General features: G+C 39.9%; 1 non-coding gene across 1 annotated transcript; it reads left to right on the top strand.

Annotated features, from left to right (window-relative positions):
- Window positions 1–10,787: 10,787 nt before the first annotated feature.
- Window positions 10,788–10,895, top strand: LOC148564092 (small nucleolar RNA R71). Its single transcript, XR_015885120.1, has one exon. It is a non-coding gene; the product is annotated as a small nucleolar RNA R71 (small nucleolar RNA).
- The last annotated feature ends 903 nt before the right edge of the window (window positions 10,896–11,798 follow it).

The following is an 11,798-nucleotide window of genomic DNA, read 5'->3' as shown; positions in this document are numbered from 1 at the left end:
AAGTCTCCTTCAAGCTTCAAGTAACATACTGCCATGACATCTCATTATTCCTTTATCCTTGGCTATTACTTTGTTTATAAGCTTTATTTGTGTGTCATGTGTAGCAAGTTCATTTTCTTTTCTTTATACTTGACACATTATTCACCATAGACACTTGGCTCACATTCCTTCTTAAACATTGATGCCCAGCACCTCTTTGGGTTACTAAATGCCTTGTAGTTAGGTTGCTCTTGATAGTGGACTTTCAGCTGATGATCCCGGATTAGTTAACCCAAGTCACCGAGTGTTGATGCACTCCTAAGAGCTTACTAATCCAAGCAGATCCTAGTACAAAGACACCACAGGCATATATTTTAAAGTTCAAGCTATTGGTGTCCAGCTTTGTTTCTTTTTGTTTCTTTTTGTTCTGCCACTTTTTGGCTATCTCATTTCTTTCCTTCTTTTTGTTTTTCTTTCTAACCAAGGTATTTTTTATTTAATTGAGATTCATAGACAGTAGGCCACTCTTTACTTAGAATGAGATATCCTAGCTCTTTATTCACTAAAAGTGAGCTATTATACAACCACACACATACCACCACTTATTTTTATTTTACTTCTATCTAACAGAGATCATCTTGCTTCACATTCAAACTTTTCTTTTATTGAACTTAAAGATGCAGGGGACAACACATGCTTCTTGTCAAGTGAAAGTAAACACACAAGCACACACATAAACTAGCCTACTTATTTTAAAAGAAACAAACATAATGCAAAGACTTTTAATTAAAAAGAACTACTTAAAGATGCAAAGACAACTTAGAACAGATAGAATGCATGTTTTTTTTTTTTTGTAGTGATGAACAAGGAGCAAGTCCACCTTTCATTTGTCATGCTTTTTCTTTCTCCTTTCATACACTTGGCTGCTAGTGTTCCCACCATCCGTGTTTGGTGTCTCTTGGCCTCGCCAGAATCCAGCCTCATTCATAGCCTCCTCTACTCTATCTTCAAGTCTCATAGCATTGCTTACCTCAACCTCACTTCTCTTTTTGAAGAATTCATCAAAAGTTGGGAAAGCCGGATCCATGTTGTGCAAATGTTCTCCAATATAGTTCAGTTTGATTTGGCTATTGATGTTGTAATTGGCTTGTACTCCATACCTTGCATCTTGGAGTGCTGTGAACTCTTTGAGAGCCCTCAAATTTTCAGCTTGCATTTGTTCCAACATCCCAAAAGATTCATGAGATTGAAAAGCATATTCTTCTTGCATCACAAGGAATCTTGACTCGAATTCACTTTGTTTGTTCATTATTCTTAGCTCCCTTTCTTCTTGTGCTTGTTGGTTTTTCATGTACAGTGAATGGTATTCCTCTTGCCTTTCTTGAATTCTCATGTACTGTTGTGACAATCTTCCTATTGCTTCTTGCATTTGAGTCATATCCATATTGCCATGTGGGAAAAAGTGTGGCTGTTCCTCCTCCTCTTGTGGCTCTTCTTCTAAGTGTGGCTCATCTTCTTCCATTGGTTCTTCTCTTTCCCTTATTCCATGTGGTCTTCGGCCTTGATGTGCTTCAAGGGGCATCATCATTCGTTCAATGGTTATGGGCATGCCTTGGCTTAACCACATTGGATTCTCCTCTTCCATTGGAACTTTAGCCTTTGCACACAACCTCCAAATGGTACTCGGATAGTACAACCAAGATCCGGCCGAATTCTTTTCAGCCAGCTTTTGAATGTCTTTTGCAAGGATTTCATGAACTCTTATCTCTCCTCCCACAATGATGCAATGCAGCATCACGGCTCTCTCCCTGTTAACTTCTGAGGTGTTCACTGTGCCCAGAATTGATCTTTTCATTAACTCATACCATCCTTTTGCTTCCGGGGTGAGGTTACATCTCTTCAGGTACTTATATCTGTTCTTGTTATCTCCTTCCCACTCTGAGTTCTCCATACAAATGTCTCTTGCAATCACCTCATAATCTTGATCCTCATTCAATCTTTGTTGGTATCCCGGTTCACTAAAGCGGACTGACTTTAGTTTTAAGACTTTCTTGATTGCATCTGGGCTAAAGTCTACTTCCACCCCTCGCACATAGCTCTTGTACGTTGGGGGCTCACGCATGTCAAGCCTTGGGACATTTGCATAGAACTCTCTTATGATATTGGCATTGATTCGGATGGCTGGTGATGCAAGTTCCTCCCACCTCCTCTTCCGAATTTTGTCCTTCATTTCTTGACATCCATCATTCGGCAACAAGAATGGAATTTCAGGATAGATTCTTTTCTCGTTCATCCATTGAATTTGCATTTGATGAAACCAAGACTTGAATCTCCGTTGGTCATATTCATGTGTATCTTCCTCCACCATGGGATCTTTCCCTTTTCTTCGTTTGGTTCTTGAGGAGGAGGCCATGATCACTTGGTTGGTTGAGTCTTGTGAGGTTAGAAGGAGTGTGAAGAATGTTGGAGAGTTTGATGTGTGTTTGGAGCAAAAGGAAATTGAGACCGAACTTGCTATGACAAGAAATGATGAAGAGAAGCTTAAATGGTTGGAGTTTAAAGTAAGAGAAATGTTGCACAGAGCTTGTTATGTTGAGGAGTGATGAAGGGAGTGAAGTTTCCAAGGTTGGAGTGATTCGGTCATGTGCATGGCTTGAAGGTGGTATGCTTTTAAATGAGCAATGAAGGGCTGGGATGCAATTAGACTTATGGAGATCAAAGGTATGCATGTAAGGATGAATGAAGACAAAGTTTGCTCCTTCCCTTGCCTTTGCCGTGATCATTCTCAAGGAGAGGCAGATTTCTTTTTCGAGGCATGTGATGGGATTTTGTCCTCATGCTATGCTTTCCTTTGTCTTGTCTTTTTCTTTGAAGATTCTTTGACCTCCTAGTCACCACAACAAGACAACATACATTAGTTTTATCCAACCGTAGCAAGGGTGTTCTTTTTATTAATACTATGTGAACCATCAATTCTTATATCATTTGAACCGTGACACTCTCCTTTGAGGACACCAAACTTAATATTTGGTCATATATAAAGAAAATGAGTATCTTCCTCTAATTAGTGAGATTCAAATGTTAAATGTTCATAAGAATTGTTTTTATCATACTTTCTTTTTCTCCCTTTTTTTTTTCATGAAGGATCAATTGTATCCCTAAATCGGTGCATCAAGGTTTGATGAACACCAAACTTGTTTCTTGTCAAAGGGTACATCACAATTAATGCCTTCATTACCGGAAAAGAATTTTTCCATTTATAAAATTTTGGAAAACAACAATTGTATGATTATTGATGCATGAGTTTCTACTTTTCATGAAGCTATGTGGACACCAAACTTAGTGTTTGGCCATATGCTTTGTCAAGATATTCCAAACATGCAAAATGGAATTATTTGTAACATTGGTTTAGTGTGCTTGAAGGCACACCAAACTTAGCATATGTTTCAAAATAGTGCATGCAGTCAATGGACATGTTCATGAAAGGAGAAAAGAATTCATGCTCAATTGATCATAACTTATTGAATTTAAAATGACATGAATCTTAAAGCATGGGTTGCCTCCCATGGAGCGCTCTTTTATTGTCATTAGCTTGACATTGAGGCTTTCTTTTATGGTGGTTGGTGCTTGTAGGGCCTCAATTTGTCTCCTCTAACCGTGATCCTCTTCTTTGTTCTCTGGTGTTCAATTTCAGCATGCTCTAATGAGAGTATGTTGCTGACAGTGTAGTAATCCTCAGTTTGTTGAGTTGCCCCTAGCTGTTGATATATCAGTTGCACTTTGTCACCTTTGGAAAGCCCCTCTGTTGGAATCTTTCTATTCTTCCAACCCCTTTTTGCTTTGTTTCTGCGTTTCATCTTTCCTTTTGTTGATCTTTCTTTTCTGGCCGTAGGCTTTCCTTGGGGGCCTCTCTTTTCAGTGGCTAATACTCTAATATCCTCTTGGGTTTCTTCATCAGTCTGCACAATCCTTAGCATTGGGATGTTGCTGTGACCTTCCTGGTCATTTTTCATATAGTCTTTCTTCTCCTTGCTAAATTGTGCCTCTGGTAATACTTTTAGAGTGACACTCTGGTCATGCATCCTGAGAGTTAATTCCCCTTCCTCTACGTCTATGATAGCTCTAGCAGTGGCCAAGAATGGCCTTCCCAGTATAACAGAGTCACCATCATCATCGTTTGATTCTAGAACCACAAAATCAGCAGGGTATATAAAACTGTCCACCTTGACCAAAAGATTTTCAATTACACCCCTGGGGTATACCATTGACTTGTCTACCAGCTCCAGAGACATTTGTACTGGTTTGACCTCCTCTATATGCAGCTTTTTCACCAAGGAGGATGGTATCAAGTTAATACTTGCTCCGAGATCGCACATTGCTTTAGTGATGGTCAATTCCCCAATGGTGCAAGGCAACAGGAAGCTCCCTGGGTCCTCAAGCTTGGGGGGAAGCCCCTTTTGAATCAAGGCCCTGCATTCCTCAGTAATCATTATGGTTTCTTTCTCATCCCAGCTTCTTTTCTTGTTGACAAGCTCCTTCAAGAATTTGGCATACAGAGGCATTTGCTCAAGTACTTCAGCCAAGGGAATATTGATTTCCAGCTTCTTAAAAATCTCAAGGAATTTGTGAAAATGCTGGTCTTTAACCTCTTTGTTGAACCTCTGGGGATATGGCAGTGGAGGTGTGATGCTCTTTCCTATTAGCTGCTGTCCCTGAGCCATTTTCTTTGAGCTATGTAGCTGGTTGTCCCTCTCCTTGGGTTTCTCAGTGTTTTTGTTTGGCATCACAACTTGCTCCCTAGCTTCATCGTCCTTTGCTTGCTTCTCATCTTCTGTTGGTTCTTTGATGCTCTCTGCTAGCTTCTGTGTAGTGTCATTGTTGCTTATCAATGTTCTCCCGCTCCTTAATTGTATTGCCTTGCATTCCTCCTTGGGATTTGGGATTGTGTCACTGGGCAGTGAGTTTGAAGGTCTCTCAATAGATACTTGCTTGGAGAGTTGCCCAATCTGCCTCTCTAGGCTCTTTAATGATGCTTCATGGTTTTTGTTTGTGATTTCCTGGTGTTTCATCATTTTCTATATCAAGGTCTCTAAATTGGTGAGTCTTTGAGGTTCAGGTGGTGCTTGTGGTGGATTGTGAGATGTGGGTGGTGGATGATAGGCATTTTGGTTGGTGGGTTGGTTATTGGATTGGTACTGATTGAGATTAGGGTAGTTGTTTTGAGGTTTTCTGTATGTGTTTTGGTTAGTCTGCTGATGGTTGTAGTTTTGGTTGTTTCTTGGGTTGTTTTGATTTGAGTTCCTCTGCCATGGGTGTTGGTTTTGGTTGTGAGTGTCTCCCCATCGGAGGTTGGGGTGATTTTTCCATGAGGGGTTGTAGGTATCACCATAGAATTCATTTGGATTTGAATGCATGTACTGGACTTGTTCCTGCTGTTGCTCCTCTTGGATTTCTTCATTTTGCCCCCATGTGGCTGATGGTTGGCTGGTGTTAACTGCTGCAACTTGGAGGCCATCAATCCTCTTGGTCATTTGCTCAAATTGTTGTTGAATTTGCTGCTGCATTAATTTGTTTTGAGCCAGGATTGAATCCACTCCTTCTAGCTCCATTACTCCTCTCCTTTGTGATGGTTGGCGACCTCTTTGATGAGCAAAGAAATATTGGTTGTTGGCCACCATATCAATGAGTTCTTGAGCCTCCTCTGCAGTTTTCATGAGTTGCAAGGAACCTCCAGCTGAATGATCCAAGGCTTCCTGGGATTTCAGCGTTAAGCCTTCATAGAAGTTCTGCAGCTTCTCCCACTCATTAAACATGGCAGGGGGACATTTCCTGATTAGAGCCTTGTACCTCTCCCATGCCTCATAGATGGGTTCAGCCTCCATTTGTGTAAATGTTTGTACCTTAGCCTTCAACCTTATAATCCTCTGAGGTGGGTAAAACTTGGCAAGAAACTTGGTTACCAAATCATCCCAGTTATTGATGCTGTCCCTTGGAAAAGATTCCAACCATTGAGTGGCTTTGTCCCTGAGAGAAAATGGGAATAGCATCAGCTTGTAACTGTCAGGAGGCACACCATTAGTTTTGACAGTGTTGCATATCCTCAAGAAAGTGGATAAGTGTTGGTGTGGGTCTTCAAGTGGTCCTCCACCAAAAGAGCAATTGTTCTGAACCAAAGTGATGAGTTGTGGCTTGAGTTCAAAATTGTTAGCATTGACATTTAGAGCCAAGATGCTGCTCCCACAATGTCTAGGATTTGCAAAGGTATAGGAAGCCAAAACTCTCCTCTGGGGTGGGTTGTCATTGTTGTTGTCTTCTCCACCTGGTGGATTGGTTGAATGTTCCTCCATCTCTTGGAATTCTTCGTCTGATTCCTCTTCTCCAACAATATTTTTCCCTCTTAAAGCTCTTCTTAACCTCCTGAGAGTTCTTTCGTCTTGTTCATGAAAATTGGGTATGGTTCTTCTTGTACCTGACATACAAGCAGAGCATGAGAAATGCACAAAACCAGTGACACTTCAATCTACTGCTAGATTGAAGTGTTAGTTAGTTTAAGCAAAAAATCAAACAGTTAGTGGGTTAATCGAAATTAGAGAAAAATAAAGAGAAAATGCTTGATCTAGATCACCACCTCACTTAATCATTGTCAATCTAATCAATCCCCGGCAACGGCGCCAAAAACTTGATGAGTATTTTGGTGAAAAATAAATTTCTCCCAAAACACACAAATCTAACCGGCAAGTGTACCGGGTCGTATCAAGTAATAAAAACTCACGGGAGTGAGGTCGATCCCACAGGGATTGAAGGATTGAGCAATTTTAGCTTAGTGGTTAATTTAGTCAAGCGAATCAAGATTTGGTTGAGTGTTTTGTGATTTGCATGAATTAAATTGCATGGAAGTAAAGAGAACAGGGAATTAAAGTGCTGAATCTTAAAGAACAAGAAATTAAATAGCAGAAACTTAGAATGCAAGAAATGTAAATTGCAGAATCTTAAAGTGCAAGAAATGTAAACGGTTGGAATTGTAAAGGGAATTGGGGATTGGATTTGCAGAATTTAAACAAGGAAAAGTAAATTGCATCAAACAGAGAAGTAGAAGAAGGCTTGGGTTAGATTGGATCTTGAAGCAGAAAAGTAAATGAACATGAAAATAGTAAACAGAAAATGTAAAATTGGGAAATTAGATCTCAGGACCCAGAGACTAGAAAACCAAGTCTAGATCTCAATGCCTTCCTAGATCCAACAAGAATTTGTAATTGAAATTCAAAGAAAGTGGATGAAGAGCAATTAATCAGAAATTGAAATCCAATCAAGCAGTAAATAAAGCAGTGAGATCCAAGGTTGAGATTGAAACAGAATTTCTTCAATTCTCCAACCCAAAATCTAAGACAATTGTAATTGAAATTGAAAGCAATAAAACTGAGAGGAAGAGAAGTGAATTCTCCTTCCCCAAGACAAAGAAATTAAAGATCACTCAATATCAAAAGCTCTCCGAAAACTATTATGAAAATTCCCAAAAGAAAGCTCCCCGAAGAACTTGAATTCTATCCTATTTATACACTTTCTTCAAATGATCTTCAAGCCTTGAGTTGGGCCTTTGCTCTTGGTGGAATTGGGTTGAAAGAGGCCTTGGTTGATTGCTCTTGAAGTTTGGAGAAGAACCAAAGTGAACCAATTGAACCGGGTTGGAGTTTTGCAAAAGTTGGACCAAAAGTTTGAGCAAAAGTTAGGGGGCTAACTTTTGCCCAAACTTTTCATATCAGCAACTATATTCATCTGATACCAACGTTGGTGCCAAAGTTAGGGGTCTAACTTTGGCCCTAACGTTGGCCTTACCTTGTGCACTTGTGGCGCCAACGTTAGCCACCAAGTTAGGGGGCTAACGTTGGCGCAAACTTTTGCTCCTCCCCTTGTGATTTTCATGTGCCAACGTTAGCCACCAAGTTAGGGGGCTAACGTTGGCGCAAACTTTTGGTGCCCAGGGAGGTTTTCTTCATGCCAACGTTAGCCTCAAAGTTAGGGGTCTAACGTTGGCGCAAACTTTTGGTGCCCAGGGGTGATTTTCATGTGCCAACGTTAGCCACCAAGTTAGGGGGCTAACGTTGGCGCAAACTTTTGGTGCCCAGGGAGGTTTTCTTCATGCCAACGTTAGCCTCAAAGTTAGGGGGCTAACGTTGGGGCTAACTTTCCAACCAAAAGTTTGTGCAAAAGTTTGAGTCTAACTTTAGGTCCAGCTTTTTGCTTCCTGGTTCAATTTCACTTATTCCATTGTCTTCTCTTTACTCCTAGCTATTCCTTCTTGCTTCAACCTTTCTCCAAGCTTTCTTCACCTATCATTAATCAACCAAACACATCAAAGCTATGCTTAAAATCATGAGATATTCATTCTTTCATAATATGTAACAATTATAGTATAAAACCTCATGAAATAGCATGAATTCATACATGGTTGATTAAATCAAAGGAAACATGAAAATCTACCTAATTGGCTTGCTTGTAGCTCAAGAAAGTGCATAATTCTAATGAAAACAAAAGAAAAAGACTAGTTAAAATAGGCTAAGATGACTTGTCATCAAGCAACTCAACCAATAATATAACAATCATCAATCATGAAAATTATTAATAAGAGATCAAAATTGCAAAAGATATATATATTAACACTATGACTTTAATTACAAGAAAAAGTATCAAAATTGTAGCTATAGAGAGTAGTAAGTAAAAGATACCTACAATGGAGGCTAGCACAAATGCAAGATCAAAAATGGAAATGGCACTTGAAATGTAAAACCCTAATATAAACCCTAATGGTGTTGAGAGAAAACTAAACTAATGCCTCCTACAACTATCTAAAAACTACCCTAATGATATGCTACCCTCTACAATGTTTTCCCCTTCCATTATGAGCTTCTAGAATCAGAATTGGGCCTCCAAGCCCTCAAAAACGCGAGTCACGTGCATTTTTAATGAAGGCATGCGCGGGTACTTGTGTGTACACACAGATGTGTGCGCACGCACATTCGGCCAAAATCTCAGGTTGTGCATACACACAAGGGGTTGTGCGCACGCACACTTTGTGATGCTTTGGATGATCGTGCGACGCGCAAGATGCTGCACGCGCACACTTCGCTCTGCTTTGGTTCCTGTCTGTACGCACAAAGGCTTGTGCACACGCACACGTCGCTTTGCTCTTCTCCTTTGTTTCTTCATGCTTTCTCCTCCTTGCATGCTCCTCTTCCATTCTTACCAAGCCATTCTGCTGCACGAAATTGTGATCCCTGGTAATGGCTCCAAAAACTTGGTGCTCTAATCTTAATTCATAATTTGTCATAACTTCGATACAACTAACCAGCAAGTGCACTGGGTCGTCCAAGTAATAAAACCTTACGTGAGTAAGGGTCGATCCCACGGAGATTGTTGGTATGAAGCAAGCTATGGTCACCTTGTAAATCTCAGTTAGACGGATATCAAATGGTTATAGAGTTTTTGAATAATAATAATAAATAAATAAAAAATAAAGATAGAAATACTTATATAATTCATTGATGAGAATTTCAGATAAGCGTATAGAGATGCTTTCGTTCCTCTGAACCTCTGCTTTCCTGCTGTCTTCATCCAACCGTTCCTACTCCTTTCCATGGCAAGCTTTATATAGGGCATCACCGTTGTCAATGGCTACATCCCATCCTCTCTATGAAAAAGGTCCAAATGCTCTGTCACGGCACGGCTAATCATCTGGAGGTTCTTGATCATACTGGAATAACGTTCACCCTCCTTTTGCGTCTGTCACTACGCCCAGCACTCACGAGTTTGAAGTTTGTCACAGCCATCCCTTCCCAGATCCTACTCGGAATACCACAGACAAGGTTTAGACTTTTCGGATCTCAGGAATAGCCATCCATGGGTTCTAACTTATACCACGAAGATTCTAATATCTCAGACTTGGTCCTCTGTATTAGATATCTAAGAGATACTCATTCTAGCTTGTTTGCATGTAGAACGGAAGTGTTTGTCAAGCACGCGTTCATAAGTGAGAATGATGATGAGCGTCACATAATCATCACATTCATCATGTTCTTGGGTGCGAATGGATATCTTAGAAGCGGAATAAGTTGAATTGAATAGAAAAACAGTAGTACTTTGCATTAAATCATGAGGAACAGCAGAGCTCCACACCTTAATCTATGGAGTGCAGAAACTCTACCATTGAAAATACATAAGTAATGAAGGTCCAGGCATGGCCGAATGGCCAGCCCCCAAACGTGATCAATAGATCAAAAGATAACCCAAAGATGTTTCAAAAGATGTAAATACAATAGTAAAAAGTCCTATTTATACTAAACTAGTTACTAGGGTTTACAGAAGTAAGTAATTGATGCATAAATCCACTTCCGGGGCCCATTTGGTGTGTGCTTGGGCTGAGCTTGAAGTTTACACGTGCAGAGGCTTCTTTTGGAGTTGAACGCCAAGTTGTAACGTATTTTTGGCGTTCAACTCTGGTTTGTAACGTGTTTCTGGCGTTTAACTCCAGATTGCAGCGTAGAACTGGCGTTCAACGCCCTTTTGCATCGTCTAAACTTGGATAAAGTATGGACTATTATATATTGCTGGAAAGCCCTGGATGTCTACTTTCCAACGCCGTTAAGATCGCGCCATTTGGAGTTCTGTAGCTCCAGAAAATCCATTTTGAGTGCAGGGAGGTCAGAATCCAACAGCATCAGCAGTCCTTCTTCAACCTCTGAATCTGATTTTTGCTCAAGTCCCTCAATTTCAGCCAGACCATCATAGAATATATCCAGGATGGTCCATTCTGAAAGCATGTCAGAAGGACACTTTTTGGTCAGTTGCTTATATCTCTCCCAAGCTTCATAGAGGGATTTACCTTCTTTCTGTCTAAAGGTTTGAACATCCACTCTAAGCTTACTCAGCTTTTGAGGAGGAAAGAACTTTGCTAAAAAAGCCGTGACCAGCTTATCCCAAGAGTTCAGGCTATCTTTAGGTTGAGAGTCCAACCATACTCTAGCTCTGTCTCTTACAGCAAACGGGAAAAGCATAAGCCTGTAGACTTCAGGATCTACTCCATTAGTCTTAATAGTATCACAGATCTGCAAGAATTCAGTCAAGAATTGAAAGGGATCTTCAGATGGAAGTCCATGAAATTTGTAGTTCTGTTGCATTAGAGAAACTAATTGAGGTTTCAGCTCAAAATTGTTTGCTCTAATGGTAGGGATGGAGATGCTTCTTCCATGTAAATTGGAATTTGTTGCAGTGAAGTCACCAAGCATTCTCCTTGCATTATTATTATTTTCGGCTGCCATCTCCTCTTCCTTTTCGAAAATTTCTGTAAGGTTGTCTCTGGATTGTTGTATTTTAGCTTCTCTTAGTTTCCTCTTCAGAGTCCTTTCAGGTTCAGGGTCTGCTTCAACAAGAATGTTCTTGTCCTTGCTCCTGCTCATATGAAAAAGAAGAAAACAAAAAATAATAATAGGGATCCTTTTTACCACAGTATAGAGGTTCCTTGTTGTTAGTAGAAGGAGAAAGGGAATATGAGTAGAGAAGGATGGATAATCCAAATATAAGGGTGAGGATAGGAGCGGTAATTTGAGATGAGAAGATGTGTTAGTGAATGAATTAAATAAATAGAAGAAGATGAGAGAGAGAAGATTTCGAAAATAATTTTTGAAAAGGAGTTGATGATTTTCGAAAATTAAAGGGGAAATAAAATTAAAATTAAAATTTAAAATAATTAATTAATTAAAAAGAATTTTTTGAAAAAGAGGGAGGTATTTTCAAAAATTAGAGAGGGAAGAGTAGTTAGGTGGTTT

The sequence above is a fragment of the Arachis ipaensis genome, chromosome B5 (genome assembly GCF_059453495.1).
Source record: "Arachis ipaensis isolate K30076 ecotype BB chromosome B5, ASM5945349v1, whole genome shotgun sequence".
NCBI classification, from domain to species: Eukaryota; Viridiplantae; Streptophyta; class Magnoliopsida; order Fabales; family Fabaceae; genus Arachis; species Arachis ipaensis.
Note: the sequence above shows the minus strand (reverse complement) of the source record. Positions and strands in the feature narration are given on the sequence as shown.